This window comes from Pinus tabuliformis, chromosome X (assembly GCF_031772625.1).
Source record: "Pinus tabuliformis cultivar Carrire ecotype Pingquan chromosome X, CPIR1, whole genome shotgun sequence".
Lineage (NCBI taxonomy): Eukaryota > Viridiplantae > Streptophyta > Pinopsida > Pinales > Pinaceae > Pinus > Pinus tabuliformis.
Window position 1 is genome coordinate 1352569047 of NC_142308.1, and position 15456 is coordinate 1352584502.

A 15456-nucleotide genomic window follows, 5' to 3' on the forward strand; every position below is an offset into this window, starting at 1 on the left:
AGTCATGCATTCAAAGACCAAGCACATACCGATCAAGTATCACTTTCTCCGAGAACAAGTGTTGGATCAAAAGGTCAAATTGGAGTATGTTCCTTCTAAGGAACAAGTTGCTGATATTCTCACCAAACCACTGCCCAGGGAAACCTTTGAATTCCTCAGACAGAAGATGGGAGTAGTTGATGCATCATCTTGCTATTAAAACTTGTCTGTTTCTGACAAAAATGGGTGTACGCGAGTTTCATGAGGAGGATTCATGTACATAGGCCGGTTTGTGCAGAGACATTTGCGTATATGGAGGTTTGATGGATATCAGTAGGGATAGGCTCTGGTTGAAGATATTCCAATATGGGTTTGGCAGAGACCATCCGGCACAGGTTCAGGGGGAGCAGATAATCTTCTAATAATGCATTGTTGGCATTATCTTAGAAGTTTCACAACTATTGTTGGTTTCAGGTGAAACAGAGGCAGAGGGAGAACAAAAGGAAATCTTAGTTGCTAATCTGAATGGTGATTGACAAACACTGCTGATATCAGTTATTGGTGACTTTCATAAGTCTTGCTCTAGTTATTTCGTCTCTATGTCATGTATCTCTTTTAAGGTGTCAAAGTCATGTAACGGCCTATTTTGGTTTCCCCACTATGCCTGGGAGGAAGATGTAATGTACTTGATTATCATATGTAAATTTATGATGTCTCCCCACTTGGATGGGTGATGGATGTATGTTTGGAGTCTTTTGGTGATAGGAAGGTCTTTTATGATGTATATGTCAGGGTTCTTCTTGAAGAACATCTTTTTGCAGATCTTGCCTACAGTCAGGGGGAGCATGGTCAGCACAGCAGGGCAGAGATTTCAGCATGTACTCAGGGGGAGCACAACCCTTTTCCCTTGATGACAAAGGGGGAGAATGAATTTGAGGATCTTGGGGTTGCCATCAAGTCCAAAGGGGGAGATTGTTGGCATTATGGATCAGGTTTGGAGCTATGGCACAGGTGTTGTCCTTGATGGAAACTCTCTCTATTGACAGATCTCAGTTCAGGCTTTCAGAATGAAGGAAAAGACATATACGCAGGTTCACCTAGACAAAGGCACATATACACACGGGTTGGATGTTACAAAGGCGCATATGCGTATACACACACTTTCACGCAAGTAAAAGCACGTATATGTTGGAGAATTTACTTTTGGTCTGTGGTAGTTAGTCCTTGGTATTTGAACCTATGGTTTTGGACCATGGTATCTCGTCAGAAGTATTTATCCCAAGTATTGAGTCCATGGTATTGTTTTATTATTGTTTTGGACCGTGGTATTGTGAAAGTCCTAAGACTATAAAAGAGGAAGGAGATCATTTGGCAAAGAATCATCTGAATTAATTAAATATCTAATAAGTGCTAGATCTCAAATATTGTTGATTGGGGTGATGGTGCAGATCTGGATCTGAATGAAGGAGTAACCTTAGCGCAAAGAGAAAGATAAGTTCTATTGATGGGTCATAATCTTAAGGCTTGAATGATAGTATTTTTGTATGATTTTGATATGTTATATGTGGCGCATGTTTGATCTATAAATCTGATACTCTGGGCTAATCAGTGTCTGAATTTTTGAAAGAGTGAATTATCCTTTATAGATCTATACGCAGGTTCAGTGAAGCGAAGGCGCGTATACACGCTGTTTTGATAAGGGAAAGAAGCGTATACGCAGGTTGTCTTTGACACAGAAGCGTATACATGCAGGTTTCTGAACAGTGAAGTAGCGTACATCTCTTAATTTGTGTTCTAGCTGCTTCTGTTTATTGCTACAGTGGTCTGGGTTCAGAATTGGTGTGTGGTTACAGTTACTGTGTTCTGGGTACAGCTGTCAGAGAAGTGTTTATTTTTCAGTTTTGATTGGTGAAAAGGTGATTGGTTGATGCAAAAATTCTTGATATTTGATTGATGTGGATCCAGTCTGAAAATTTATGAAACGTGGTCCCTGGAAGAAAGAGAAGGTTGTAGCCTTCTGTAGGCCAGCACCTACGTACTAGTATCTTGGCTAGTGCAAGAGCTAAGGGGGTTGTAGCTCCCTTCCAGGAGAAGCTGGAGAACGAGAGAGGGTTGTATCTCTCTGCAGGTTGCAGCCTGTGTACTAGTAAAGGACTGCACTAGTACATTGTAAAAAGAAGTTTCTAATTAAAAGAAGATAGAGACAAATTGCAGCAGGTGGTTTTCACCCACATTGGGTTTCCACCTTATATCTTGTGTTCTTGCGTGTGATTGTCTTCTGCTCTGTTTTACTATTTCTGGTTATTGGTTATTTAATTCTGATACACAGATTAACAATCAACATTTGAAAGATAAAGTAAATTATAAGTTTGCATTGTATACATGGGTTTCCTTCTATGTAGTTGCGTATATACGCGGGTTTAATTAACTGGAGTAGCATATGTTATTTGTATTTGAAAAAGGGAATATTTGTCTTGATAATACTGATTCACCCCCCCTCTCAGTATTATTTCCAACAGAAGTTTTCCTACGACCTGCTTTTTCTGATACATTATGGCTCCATGGTTGGACCTGGTAACGTAAGGGAGATGCATAAGATCTAGGTATTATGGCAAATAGTTTGTGTGGGATCAAGGTAACGTAGGGTGGGTCAATATAATTCATTTGATCCAGAAGAGACCAAGGTTTTTGAATAGATAGATGACGTCGAAGAATGGAACAATTCTTAAAGGATGATTAGCAAAACAATTAATCTAATGAAGTTGTTCGTTCGCGAGAAGAAGGGGGAATGATTGTTCATCAACAAAGGAAGCAATCACATTCTACCTGTGTATGGATGTCTTTTGCACAAAGGAAAAGATTTTCATATCAAGCTCTGACATTGCTATTAATCAGAATCATAATCGGAGTTCGGAAGCAGTGAATAAATCAAAAGAAATGCCCTCAGAATAGGTTGAATAACACTCCAATAGAAGGGTGGATGGAGGGGAACTAAGCTAATGGAGTTGGTGAATCATCCACCCACCCCCTCACGTTTTTCATCTATGGCCTCGCCAGAGCTATGAGACACAATAGTAGAATGTTCGACGAATGAGGGCGAGTACTCAATAGAATAAAAGGTATGCCATCAAATCCAATCCAGCAACATGATATTAGATTGTTGTATGATAGTAAGTTCGAAAGAAAGAGTAGACTATCAAGATACAATTGATCAGCGAAACCAAAGGTGTGAAGAGCCGAGTGAGAGGTGGGAGCTGGAGCATAAGCTAGAGCATATAGTAGCTTGAGTAATCAGTACTTGAGCCTTCAATCTTGATTTCCAACCTTTCAATACACCTAAGATGATGCAGCCATGAAGTTCAGTAAGTATCGATAACCAATTTTTTTTATTTTTTTTTAAATGTGTAAATTTGATTTATTATTCTAAAATTATAATTGATAATTTTGCAAACTCGTAAATGAAAATTTTCATAATTCAGCAAGGAAAAAAATGATAAATAAAAATTAATGAAAATTGATAATTATGCAGGAAAAGAAAAGTTGTTGACTTCACAGGGAGTGTCATGACACAATGTGACATGGAACTCAAACACCTCAACACTAGAATACCAGATTATGAAGCAGTATGCCATTGGTTAATCTCCTCTTGCCACAGAGCACCATGGAATGTTACATACATGGAATCAAATGCCTCAAAAGAATAATCCCAAATGCATCGATAGAAAGAGGAGATTGGGTTGATGAACAATTCTAATCGTGTGCGTGTTGACAACATATATGTTCTTCAAAATATCAGCAAACCCATTTAGAGTTGCAACTGTGTGAATGAGGAACAATTATTGCATGCTTTCCACTCTCGCCATGGCAGTCTCGCTAACATTTTCATGCAGTCTTGTCACAAGCATTTTCATGCAAGAAATGATATGAGATATCAGTGAACATTATCCCAAACATTAAATGTCTAGGAATTAATGTTAGCATTAAGCTAACATTGTTTTTGTTGCACTTTTTTAACCATGATCTGAAACAAATAAATAATTATAACGTAATGTTTTTGCCTCCATGCCTCAGGAAGAGACCAAATAAGACGGTAAATGACTATATTCCTATAAACTTTGATTATACTAGATTAACTAGCCTAAATAAACAACTCAACTAATAGTAACCACCTCATTTCCGATTACTATAATCCCATGCCATTGCCAAATGGTAGGAACTAATAAGCTCATCAACTTTCACATATGTCAAACGATATGCATGTCACATAATAACATTGAAAATTATGTATACCACATGCTCTTTTGAAAAGTGTATGTTTTGAAAGGTGTATTTTAATAGCCTACAAATGTCAAAGGATATGCATGTCACATAAGAGCATTAACAGTTGTGTATACCACATGCTCTTTTGAAAGGTGTATGTTAATAGCCTATGTATTTTTAGTAGGTAGTATCAGGCATATTCTTCACAATTTTGGTGAAGCTCATTGACGTTCATAGCCCGTAGAGGATATGCATCTCCCATGATAGCATTGAATGTTGTATATGGTGTATACTAATAGTGCATCTATTCTTATGAGGTTGCAGTCAACGTAGTCTCTTTAATCTAAAAATATCTCATCAAATTTTACAGTTGGGAACTGATATCCATTTCATATGCGTTGTAGTTTCCATTGAAACCATATAGATCTAGAAATAAAACATCTAAGTTATACAATTTCACATTTATTACTAATTATAAAAATTAATAAACTCACTGTAATATTATAAAAAAATGATTACCATCCTAGAATGGAACATTATCCAATATGAAATAGAGTAATCTTATATAAAAACTAAAAATTAAAATCCTTAAAGTATATTTAAAGTATGTTTCCTTTCAAACTCAATGAATATCCAGTGTTGGGTTGTGAAAGTGTGATTGAGGTTTAATTTGCACAAATCCTAGTTCGTATAGAGTCCACCTGAGGGTCCACTCAAGCTCAATGTTATGCTATTTCTAATTCACTAATTCCTTTTGAAGCAACATGAGCAGTTCCAGTTCTATTAGTATATCTAAAAGTACACCTAATAGTATATCTATATGCATACCTAGCATAAGAAACAATGGAGTAAGTATATGAACCTTGAACCAACCCAACATCATGATCAACCTCTATTAAGGAAATATATCCACTTGCACTTACCAATTGATTTCCATGGACAACAATTACATCATCATCTCAAAGACTCATAGTGACCGTTTTTCTAAAGGGTAAAATCCATTTGTATATAACAAGTGAAAAATCATAACTTAAGGCTGAAGTCAAAGTCATTGATAAGAGTAACTAAACCCTTCTTAAGGACATTGGTATAGAATACTATAAAAAAATAATGAGCTTACATGATAGCTCATAGCCTACTATATTGTATCTCTATCCATGTTATAGAGGATGAATAATTGAATTTATCCAGCATGAGTTTCAGGGAAGTGAAGGTTTTTCTCCATTCTACTTTGAACCCAATATAACCAATGTCCAAGGATCGAGTTAAGATATCTATGTCATGGAATATTCTGAAACACATTTTACAAATGTAGGAGAGTTTTTTCTCACTAGTGATGATGGAGTGTCATACTTAGCAATTTTTCCATCCTTTAGTAGGAGAACCTAATCACTATCAATAAAAGATAGAAGCTTATGTGAAATAGTCATGACTATGCAAGCAAAAAATTGTTGGTGAATTATTTGCTGACTAAATGCATTAGTTCCAGTGTTCACTACGGTAATGGCTTAATCATCGACCAATAGACAACTTTGTTTTAGTAGTTCCCGTCCCAAACAGACAAGCTGGCATTAACCCACACTCCAATTTCCTCCATTCTCAATCACTAAGGAATCAAGTTTATCTTATTTTTTCCTGTACAATTTCACCAAATTGGCACTTTTCAAAAGCCTACCAAATCTCATCATTTGAGTAGTCTTCCCGAGGATCTGAATTATTTCTTATATTACCCAAGGTATGGTTGGTTCTTGGGGAATAATGCTTAATTTGGATCTTAGCTCATGGAGGCCTATTGTTGAGATGTTGACTCCCTCAATTCCTTTGTTGTTCCGGAATGCCAAAAAAATATTGAATAAGAGTAGATTTTACACTTCCTGTTTGCCCCACAACTCCCACCTTTGTGCCCCCAGGGAAAGTGCACCTAAGGCCTTTAAATACAAGTAGAATATGTGGTCCAGAATGCATCTACAAATCAGATAGATCTATTGTTCCTCTGGGTGGACAGTTGGAGTTTGGTGTATAATTCCCTATGATCACTAGTGGATTGGTGGGAATATGAGAATACTTCATTATTCTCTCCATTGAGATCATCTTGGTCTCCACAAAACAAAGGCCTCATATTATCGAGGATATTTGGAATATATTATATTCCTTGGAAGGTAATAATGTCTTTGTATTATTTCAGAAGTTCTCCACAATCTCATGTAAAAGAGTAATACATTATATCCCATATTTATTATGGCATAATATACTCTTGTATCCATTTATTATATAAAGAGGTGTTATTTTGAAGAATTATATTATCTGACATTCAATATGTGAGAGTAATTCCTCCACATCTCTGGGTTTATAATAGGTTCAAGGGATACTCTTAAGTTATATGCCTTTTTGTGATACCATGGTATATTATCCTGTGCTCATAGTATACTTTTATTTGTATTGGGTTATTTGTAGTTTCTCTCTTTGAAAGATTGTAGGATATTTCTAGAGATAATAGAAGTCAACCTTCCTGTGGATGTAGTCAACTTTTACAGGTGGTAAAGCATATGCATGCCACATCTATATACTAAATATTCTTTTTCAAAGTGCATATTGATAACCTATATATTTTTAATTAACTGTAGTAGGCATAGTCTGAGCAATTTAGGTAAGGTTGATTGACTTTTATAACTAGCAAGGGATTTGCATGTGGCATGATATCATTAAATGTTATAAACGCTAAATGATCTCCTAGAAGGTGTATCCTAGTAACTTATACATTTTTATGAGGATTTATTTTAAACCTAAGTTGTTACGAGGAATCAAATGTATAAAGATACAAAAATATAATTTTATAAGTGGTTATTTTTTCATATTGAGCAATTAAAAAAAGGTACATTTTAAGAAATTAAATCTTTATCATAATATAATGATTTCAATTTTAAAATAGATTTATGTTAATTAAAATTTTTAATTATTGTCATATACTTTAATATTTTTTTATGGATTATATAATATAAAATAACATTTTTTTGATAACATCTCCCTATACAAACCTTGATTTTCAAACCAACTCTCCCTTATATTACATAGATTTATATTTATTTATTTTTCAGATATGTAAATCAACATAAAGTTACCTCACAATAATATTATGAAAAATGCAAAATCTAACATCATAAAAATTATGTTGTGACTATGGAGATACAACCTTGTAAAAATAGATATGTTATTAATATACACCTTGTAAGACATAATGTAGCCGATACAACATTTAACGAGGGAGGTTGCATAACAGCTAGTTCCTTCCTTGAGCGGGGAAATGGAAACATAGGCATGCATGTAGAGATTTCAGATCAGAACTTCTAATACTGGAGATTTCACATTGCAACCTCTACATTTACAGTACCATGTTTCAAGGACAAAAACTTGATTTGGGGAGCTCTGTTGGTATTTTCACCTTCCAGTAAGCGTTCCACTCATAATGAAATGTGGGCCCACATCTACCTGACTTTTAGTATTGTGATGTAATCATGGTCAATAATATTTTAAGGGTTTTGTTTGGAGAAGACTCATATATTGATCCCTTAGTGTACCATAATATCATATATTGATCCTTCAGTGTATTATAATTTCATGTAATAAGTCATGTGATGAAGAGATAAAGACCTGTGTAATTTCATATATTGATCCTTCAGTGTATTGTAATTTCATGTAATAAGTCATGTAATGAAGAGCTAAAGAGCTTCTTGAAAAGATATAGCTTTGCTCTACTAAAGGGAAAACCTATTGGCTACTCGACCATCCATCAAGCCATGTCATCGAGAGATGCATTTTGTTTAGAGATGCAAAACATGTATCAATGTCACAGAGATGCATTTTGTTCAATGATGTAGAATGTGTATCAATGTCACACTAACGAGAAGATATTGGCCTACCTGATGACTCAAGGCCACCTTTTGATTTGTTGCTATAAGATTCTTTTATTTCTTTACTTATTTCTTTAACTTGAAAACATGTATTCACTGTAACCTTTAGTGACTTCAGTGCTTAAAATTCAAGGAAATACTCGATCTCCATCATCATTTCTATGCTTCATAGAAAAGCAAGAGCATATATTTGTAGTCCTCATTCAAAATCCTAAGTAGATAGGCCATCGCAGAAACAACAAGCCTTGCTCGTCCATCTTTCCAGGATGGCTCAATGCATCCATTTGTCCTGCCTAACTATCGTATCTACCCACCTCTAGGTTTTCTACCTTGTGAAAGCCCTACCTTCCTACCTAACTATCGTCTACCTGCCCGAAGAAAAATCTAGCCAATCCAGTAAGTCAAAAATCCCACTATGAATAGATTCTGAAACTGAATTGTTAGAAAATTGCCCCCAGATTCTCTCCTTGACACCTATGGCTACCAAGAATTACAAAAAAAGATGCCAAAACTTTCCCAAAAATTGAGTTTTACCAAAAACCTTTCTCGATTTGGACCCAAGACCTGGAGTTTCTAATAATAAGAAAACCCCAGCCATGGGACAAAGAATAAGAACCTTTCGTGGACTCAAACATTGGAAACTCGAAATGGGTCGATGAGTCCAATGAATTTAAGGTGATTTGGATTTGGATTTGCAATTGCAAAAAATCCTTGAGCTTCCGAGCCGGCTATGACATTGAGTTAGAATATGATGGGAAATAAGGGTTTCTCATCCTAGCAAGACCTAATGTAATAATATCAGATACAATAGGATATATATTCTTCTTTCTCAGAAGGGAATAGAAGAGTATTCGAGAAAGAAACAGAGGTAGGTGCAATAGGGTCTGAAGTCAAACACTGGTTGAAAATATATTCTAATCCGGCATTATTTCTCAACTGTGCCATAGATTCTCTATCTTTTGAATGGTACAAAGTCTACCAGCTTTTCCAACTCTTGAATAACTCCCGAATTTATAAAGCTTGATTGAGCAAATTCTTATTATGGAATCAAAAGCATATATTCTATATTTCTGAATAAATGTGAGGATCTACAACAATCTATCGGGAGGAAGGAGGATCCTACTGGGAATGAGTATCGATCTGAATGATGGGTAGAATCAAATTGTATTGTGGACCATGAGGACAACTCGAAATTATCGTCATGGGAGGAGTGTTACTACGATGGTACGTGCTCGATCTGTAGATAATTAGTTTGGAAAAGTGGAAAGGCTAGTAAGGATGTTTATGTGGGAAGGAGAGTGTGATAGAACACGCTTTAGCATATCAAGTCTCACCTCCCTGGGCTCCTTTCAGGTTGGGCTTAAAACGCACTGACCATAGGGCTCTCTTAGTTTGACATTCTGTCCTTCTTGTTACAGTCAATCCTATTAAATTAGTTTAACGGTAACAAGAAGGATAGAGAGTGAGGCAAGGCACAAAGCGTAGAAGGAGTGAAGCAGTTAGATCAGTTAGAGTTGCTTAGAGAGGGAGCTAATAGAGCTAAGAGGTAGGATGGGGGAAAACTTATATCATTAAGGGTATAACCTACAATTGAGGAATGTTGGCGGGGGTGGTGGGGGCGAGGAAGAAACTAATTGGTCATGTCAGGATTGTGGCAACAATGCAAGTTGTGGGTTTGGGGACTGGAAGATATGGGGTGGATGGTATGGCTCGATTTGATCGATGGCTGGATGAGTGGGACCCTGGCTGCTGGCTTGACCATGAGACAAATATGCTCGAATATGTTGTGCCTCTATTGGCAATGATCGACTAAGATTGGCTCTGGCCTATGGTAGAGGTAGGAGGGACGAGTAGCACTCAGGTGGAGGAAGTCATGCAACATAATGAGGTCAGGGATGTGGCCCTGACCCAAGGAGCAGAAATGACAAGAAGGAGAGAAGAGAAAGATAAAGATGAAATTAAATGTCAAAGCACCCAAAATTCAATAAACTAGAAATGTTTAGTTCATAAAAGTCAGTACAGTTTCTTAAATTTCTGGGAAGATGACATTGGTTGGCACATTTTTTTATCCTTGTGATCGAGAAAACTAAGATAGACACGATAACGGTTGCATTGTATGGTCGCCACTTGTGGCTTTTCCTTCCCTTACCTGCATTCTAAGAGATACTCTTAATGTTGGTTACACAATTTTCTTAATGTTGTGTTGCCTTCAAACGAACCATCGGGGTGGAGGAAAACACCTCAACAACTCCCCCTAGTTCAGTCGCATCTCCAAACGTTTTCATAATTGACCAGAACAACCGGGATGGCACGGACTATGTTGCTACTTCCTACATTCAAGAGCATAGGCAATAGGTATAGATATGGTTTGTTGAAAGAGAAGAGAGCAATTGTTCTATTAGTTTGTCTTTGAGGAGTAGTTTTTCCATTAAATGCAGTAGACATCTCGCAGTAGTTTGAGGTAACCTAGCTTTGTCTACCCAACTCCATTTCGCCAATCCATCTATAATCGAGGGAGTGGGAAGCACTCAACTGAGAGTATTTGGCCAACAAAACGAAGGAGAAAAAATCAGTTTCCCTACGACCTCCTCGTTCTAATACATTATGGCTTCGGTGTTGGACCGGATAACGAAAGGGAGATGCGTAAGATCTAGGTATTATGGTAAATAGTTTATGTGGAACCAAGGTAAGGTAGGGTGGGTCAATAGAATTCATTTGATCTAGAAGAGACCAAGGTTATGGAATAGATAGATGACACCGAAGAAAGGAACAAGGCTTGAAGGATAATTAGCAAAAGAATTAATCTGATGAAGTTGTTCCTCCACCAGAAGAAGGGGGCATGATTGCTCATCAACAAAGGAAGAAATCACATTCCACCTGTGTATGGATGTCTTTCGGACAAAGGAAAATATTTTCATATCAAGCTCTGACATCATCATTAATCAGAATCATAATCGGAGTTCGGAAGCAGTGAATAAATCAAAATAAATGCCCTCATACCAAGTTGAATAGCAATCCAATCGAAGGGTGGGTCAAGGGGAACTAAGCTAATGGAGTTAGTGAATCATCCACCCTCTCCCTATCTTTTTTCATCTAGGGCTCTGCTAGAGCTATGAGACACAATAGTTGAATGTTCGACGAATGAGGACCAACACTCAATAGAGTGAAAGGTATGCCATGAGATCCAATCCAGCAACATGATATTAAATAGTTGTATGATATTAAGATTGAAAGCAAGAGTAGACTATCAAGATACAATTGATTAGCCAAACCAAAGGTGTGATGAGCCGAGCGAGAGGTGGGAGCTGGAACATAAGCTAGAGCATATAGTAGCTTGAGTAGTGGGAGGTTGAGCATATAGTAGCTTGAGTAATCAGTACTTGAGCCTTCAATATTGATTTCCAACCTTTCAGTACACCTAAGTTGATGCAGCCCTGAAGTTCAGTAAGTAACGATAACCAATTTTTTTTTTTTTTTTTAATGTGTAAATTTGAGTTAATGTTCTAAACTTATAATTGATAATTCTGCAAACTCATAAATGAATTTTTTCATAATTCTGCAGGGCAAAAAATTATAAATGAAAATTGATAATTATGCAGGAAAAGAAAAGTTGTTGAATTCACAGGCAGTGTCCTGCCACAGTGGGACATGGAACTCAAATGAGTCAACACTAGATTGCCAGATTATGAGGCAGTATGCCATGGGTTAATCTCCTCTTGCCACAGAGCACCATGGAATGTTACATGCATGCACCCAAATGCCTCAAAAGAATAATCCCAAATGCCTCAGTGGAAAGAGGAGACTGGGTTGATGAACAATTCTGATCACGTGGCTATTGACAACATATATGTTCTTCAACATAACAGCAAGCCCATTTAGAGTTGCAGCTGCATGAAGGAGGAACAATTATTGCATGCTTGCCACTCTCCCCACAGCAGTCTCGCCAACATTTTGATGCAGTCTTGTCATGCGCATATCAATGTAGGAAATTATATGAGATATCAGTGAACATTCTCCCAAATATTAAATGTCTAGGAATTAATGTTAACATTAAGCTAACATTGTTTTTGTCGCACTTGTCTAACTGTGATCATAAATAAATAAATAATTATAAAGTAATGTTTTTGCCTCCATGCCTCGGAGAGAGACCAAATAAGACGGTAAATGACTATATGCACCTCAAGTTTGATTATACCATATTAATCGGCCCTAATAAACAAATCAACTAATAGTAACCACCTCATTTCCGATTACTATAATCCCATGCCATTGCCATATGGCGGGGACTAATAAGCTCAATGACTTTCACATATGTCAAACGATATGCAAGTCACATAATAACATTGAAAATTATGTATACCACATACTCTTCTAAAAAGTGTATGTTTTGAAAGGTGTATGTTAATAGCCTACAAATGTCAAAGGATATGCATGTCACATAATAGCATTAAAAGTTGTGTATACCACATGCTCTTTTGAAAGGTGTATGTTAATAGCCTATTTATTTTTAGTAGGTTGTATTGGGCATGTTCTTCGAGATTTTGGTAAAGCTCATTGAAATTTATAGCGTGTAAAGGATATGCATCTCCCATGATAGCATTGAATGTTGTATATGGTGTATACTAAGAGTGCATCTATTCTTATGAGTTTGTAGTCAACGTAGTCTCTTTAATCTAAAAAAAGGTCATCAACTATTACAATTGGAAACTGATATCCATTTCAGATGCCTTGTAGTTTCCATTCAAACCATATAGATCTAGAAATACAAACATCTAAGTTATACAATTTCACATTTTTTACTAATTATAAAAATTAATAAATTCACTGTAATATTATAAAAAAATGATTACCATCCAAGAATGGAACATTATCCAATATTAAATAGAGTAATCTTATATAAAAACTACAAATTAAAATCCTTATAACTTAACCAAAATATTTTATGCAACTGTTATTATATAAATTATATAAAAATGAAAAAGATTTAAAGAAAACTTAAATCTTAAAAATTCAACTTAAGTTAAAAAAAAAAAAAAGCATTATACCTCAATTTAATTTTTACATATCTAAAAAGAGTTGTATTTAAGTGTGAGTTTTTGGAGTTTCTAGCAGATTTCTCACTAGATCTAGTGAAAATAATTGTGGTAGAATCTTGATTGTGTTATATAGATTCAATGCCCTTAAAAACCGGGATTCAATGCCCTTAAAAAGACCCTTAGACACTGATAGCACATAGTTCACTAGCCAAACTAGTGATTTCAATGAATCCCTCACAGGTTCTAGATAGATTAGACCAGAAAATAAACTCGAAAGCTTTTCAAAACATGGCACTTCAAGAAAACTCACCCAGAAAACATTTTATTTTCAAGAAAAAAGTTTCCCTGTAATATGAATCATGTGCGATGCCCAATTTAAATGCTCCAAGAATTTTTTAAAATGCTAAATCCATATATACATTGAATAACCCATTTAAAATAATAAAAAATAAAATTTGGAAAAAAAATATAGACCAAATTCCAACAAAATCTCCGAAACTTAATTTTTTTGTTTCATATTTTCATCTCATATATTTACGGCTGCCTCATTACATCTAAAGTTGTGTATAGATTAAGTAAATTGGAAGAAGGATTGGACAATTTTTTCCTTAAAAAATAATAATAATGATGATAATAGTGTTTGAATCTTGTTTGTTTAATGCTAAAAATAGATTTACCACCATGAAAAAGTACAAAAACATCTACCAAAATCTTAGCGAAAAAAATATTATTTCATTTTTAAACTACGCGCATTACATCCCACTGCATAAGGTCAACCCAGTGCTCGGGAATGAAAACATAGAACAAATCAAACCTCGAGAATCGGCCGTCCAGCGAGACACTGACCTGGAATGGTTAATTGAAAATATCCAGAGGCGCGAAGTCGGCTATATATATCGGGATGAAAGAGCGTCAATAATATATGCTTGTGCCCACTTACAACCCTTTTCCGTCCCTGGGTTCGCCTTGGCTGCTTTTCATTTCTTGTTCTTTCTTTTTATATTGTATCGCCATGGATTCACGGTCTGCAACTGTTTTAGTTATCATAGTTTTTGCGATAATGGCTTCAGCTACGGCGAAGGACGTGAATCCCCAGCACAGCGATACGAGCATCGCTGAATATATCAAATCGTCGTGCCAGGCCACTCGGTATCCGCAGCTCTGTGTTTCGTCGCTTTCTCCATACACCGGATCTCTGAAGCCCACGCTGAGCGATCTGGTCAAGGCGGCCATGAACGTGAGCCTCGTTAATGCCCGAACGGTCTCCGTTTGGGCAGCAGGCCTGAAAGGCAGAAGCGCTGAGATGAGTGAAAGAGAAAGAGCGGCGCTGAACGATTGTATTCAGAATTTCACACCATTGACGAGATTCAGAAATCCCTGAAGGAGTTGGAGCAGCTGCAGCGCAGCAACTTGAACCCTCAAATGAACGACATGCAGACGTTTATGAGTGCCGCCCTCACCGACCAAGACTCCTGCCTCAACGGATTCGAGGATGTGAAGGCGGCGGAGGGGAAGATTAGCGCGATGGTGAAGGTCCGCGTGCAGAATGATTTAGAACTGATCAGTAACGCTCTAGCTCTCCTTAACGCGCTCGCTCTTAACGCATTCTCTAACACCGGAGTTGCTGATGGTATCCATGCGTGAATGCCAAAACGGCGGACTCAATACTCTTCTAAATAAAATAATATATGTACCCAATAATATATTTATAGTTTTGCTACCACTGTTAACTCTTCATTACACCCTTTACTAGTTTCTGTTTCCTTCAATGGCTGATTGGGTTTGGAGTGCTATCATGGCGTTATTGCGTATTCTTAAGCTTTTGTTTCATACAGGAATGATAACAGCTATTTCATTTTTAAATATAAATAACTTTTCTTAAGTGATATCATTTTTAGTTTGAACTAATTTATTTCAGTTGACATAAAGTTTAGGTTTAAAACATATATGAAAGGGGGTTGAAGGTTTCAGTTCTACTATCTTAAATAGCATTTAACTAAACCAATGTATTTTTTATTTTTTTAAATAAGTAAAATTGGTATAATTTATGGTTTGAGCCGCCACAGGGATCTTTAGGCTTTCAAAATCATTTGGTGCATCAATTTTGTTCAAAGAATTTCGAACTGGCGCAAGGGTACTTATTTCGAACTGGTGACAGGGTACTTTAGGCTTTTCAAAAGAATTTGGAACTGTGTCACTATTTAATCTATTCTAAATCCCTTGAGCTAAAAGGTTAAAGGTTAGTTTACTATTTAAATGTATAATATTATTTT

At 36.3% G+C, this 15456-nt stretch overlaps 1 pseudogene; it reads left to right on the forward strand.

Moving 5' to 3' along the window:
- The first annotated feature begins 14195 nt into the window (after window positions 1-14195).
- Window positions 14196-14827, forward strand: LOC149145089 (pectinesterase inhibitor 9-like; annotated as a pseudogene).
- Window positions 14828-15456: the final 629 nt, after the last annotated feature.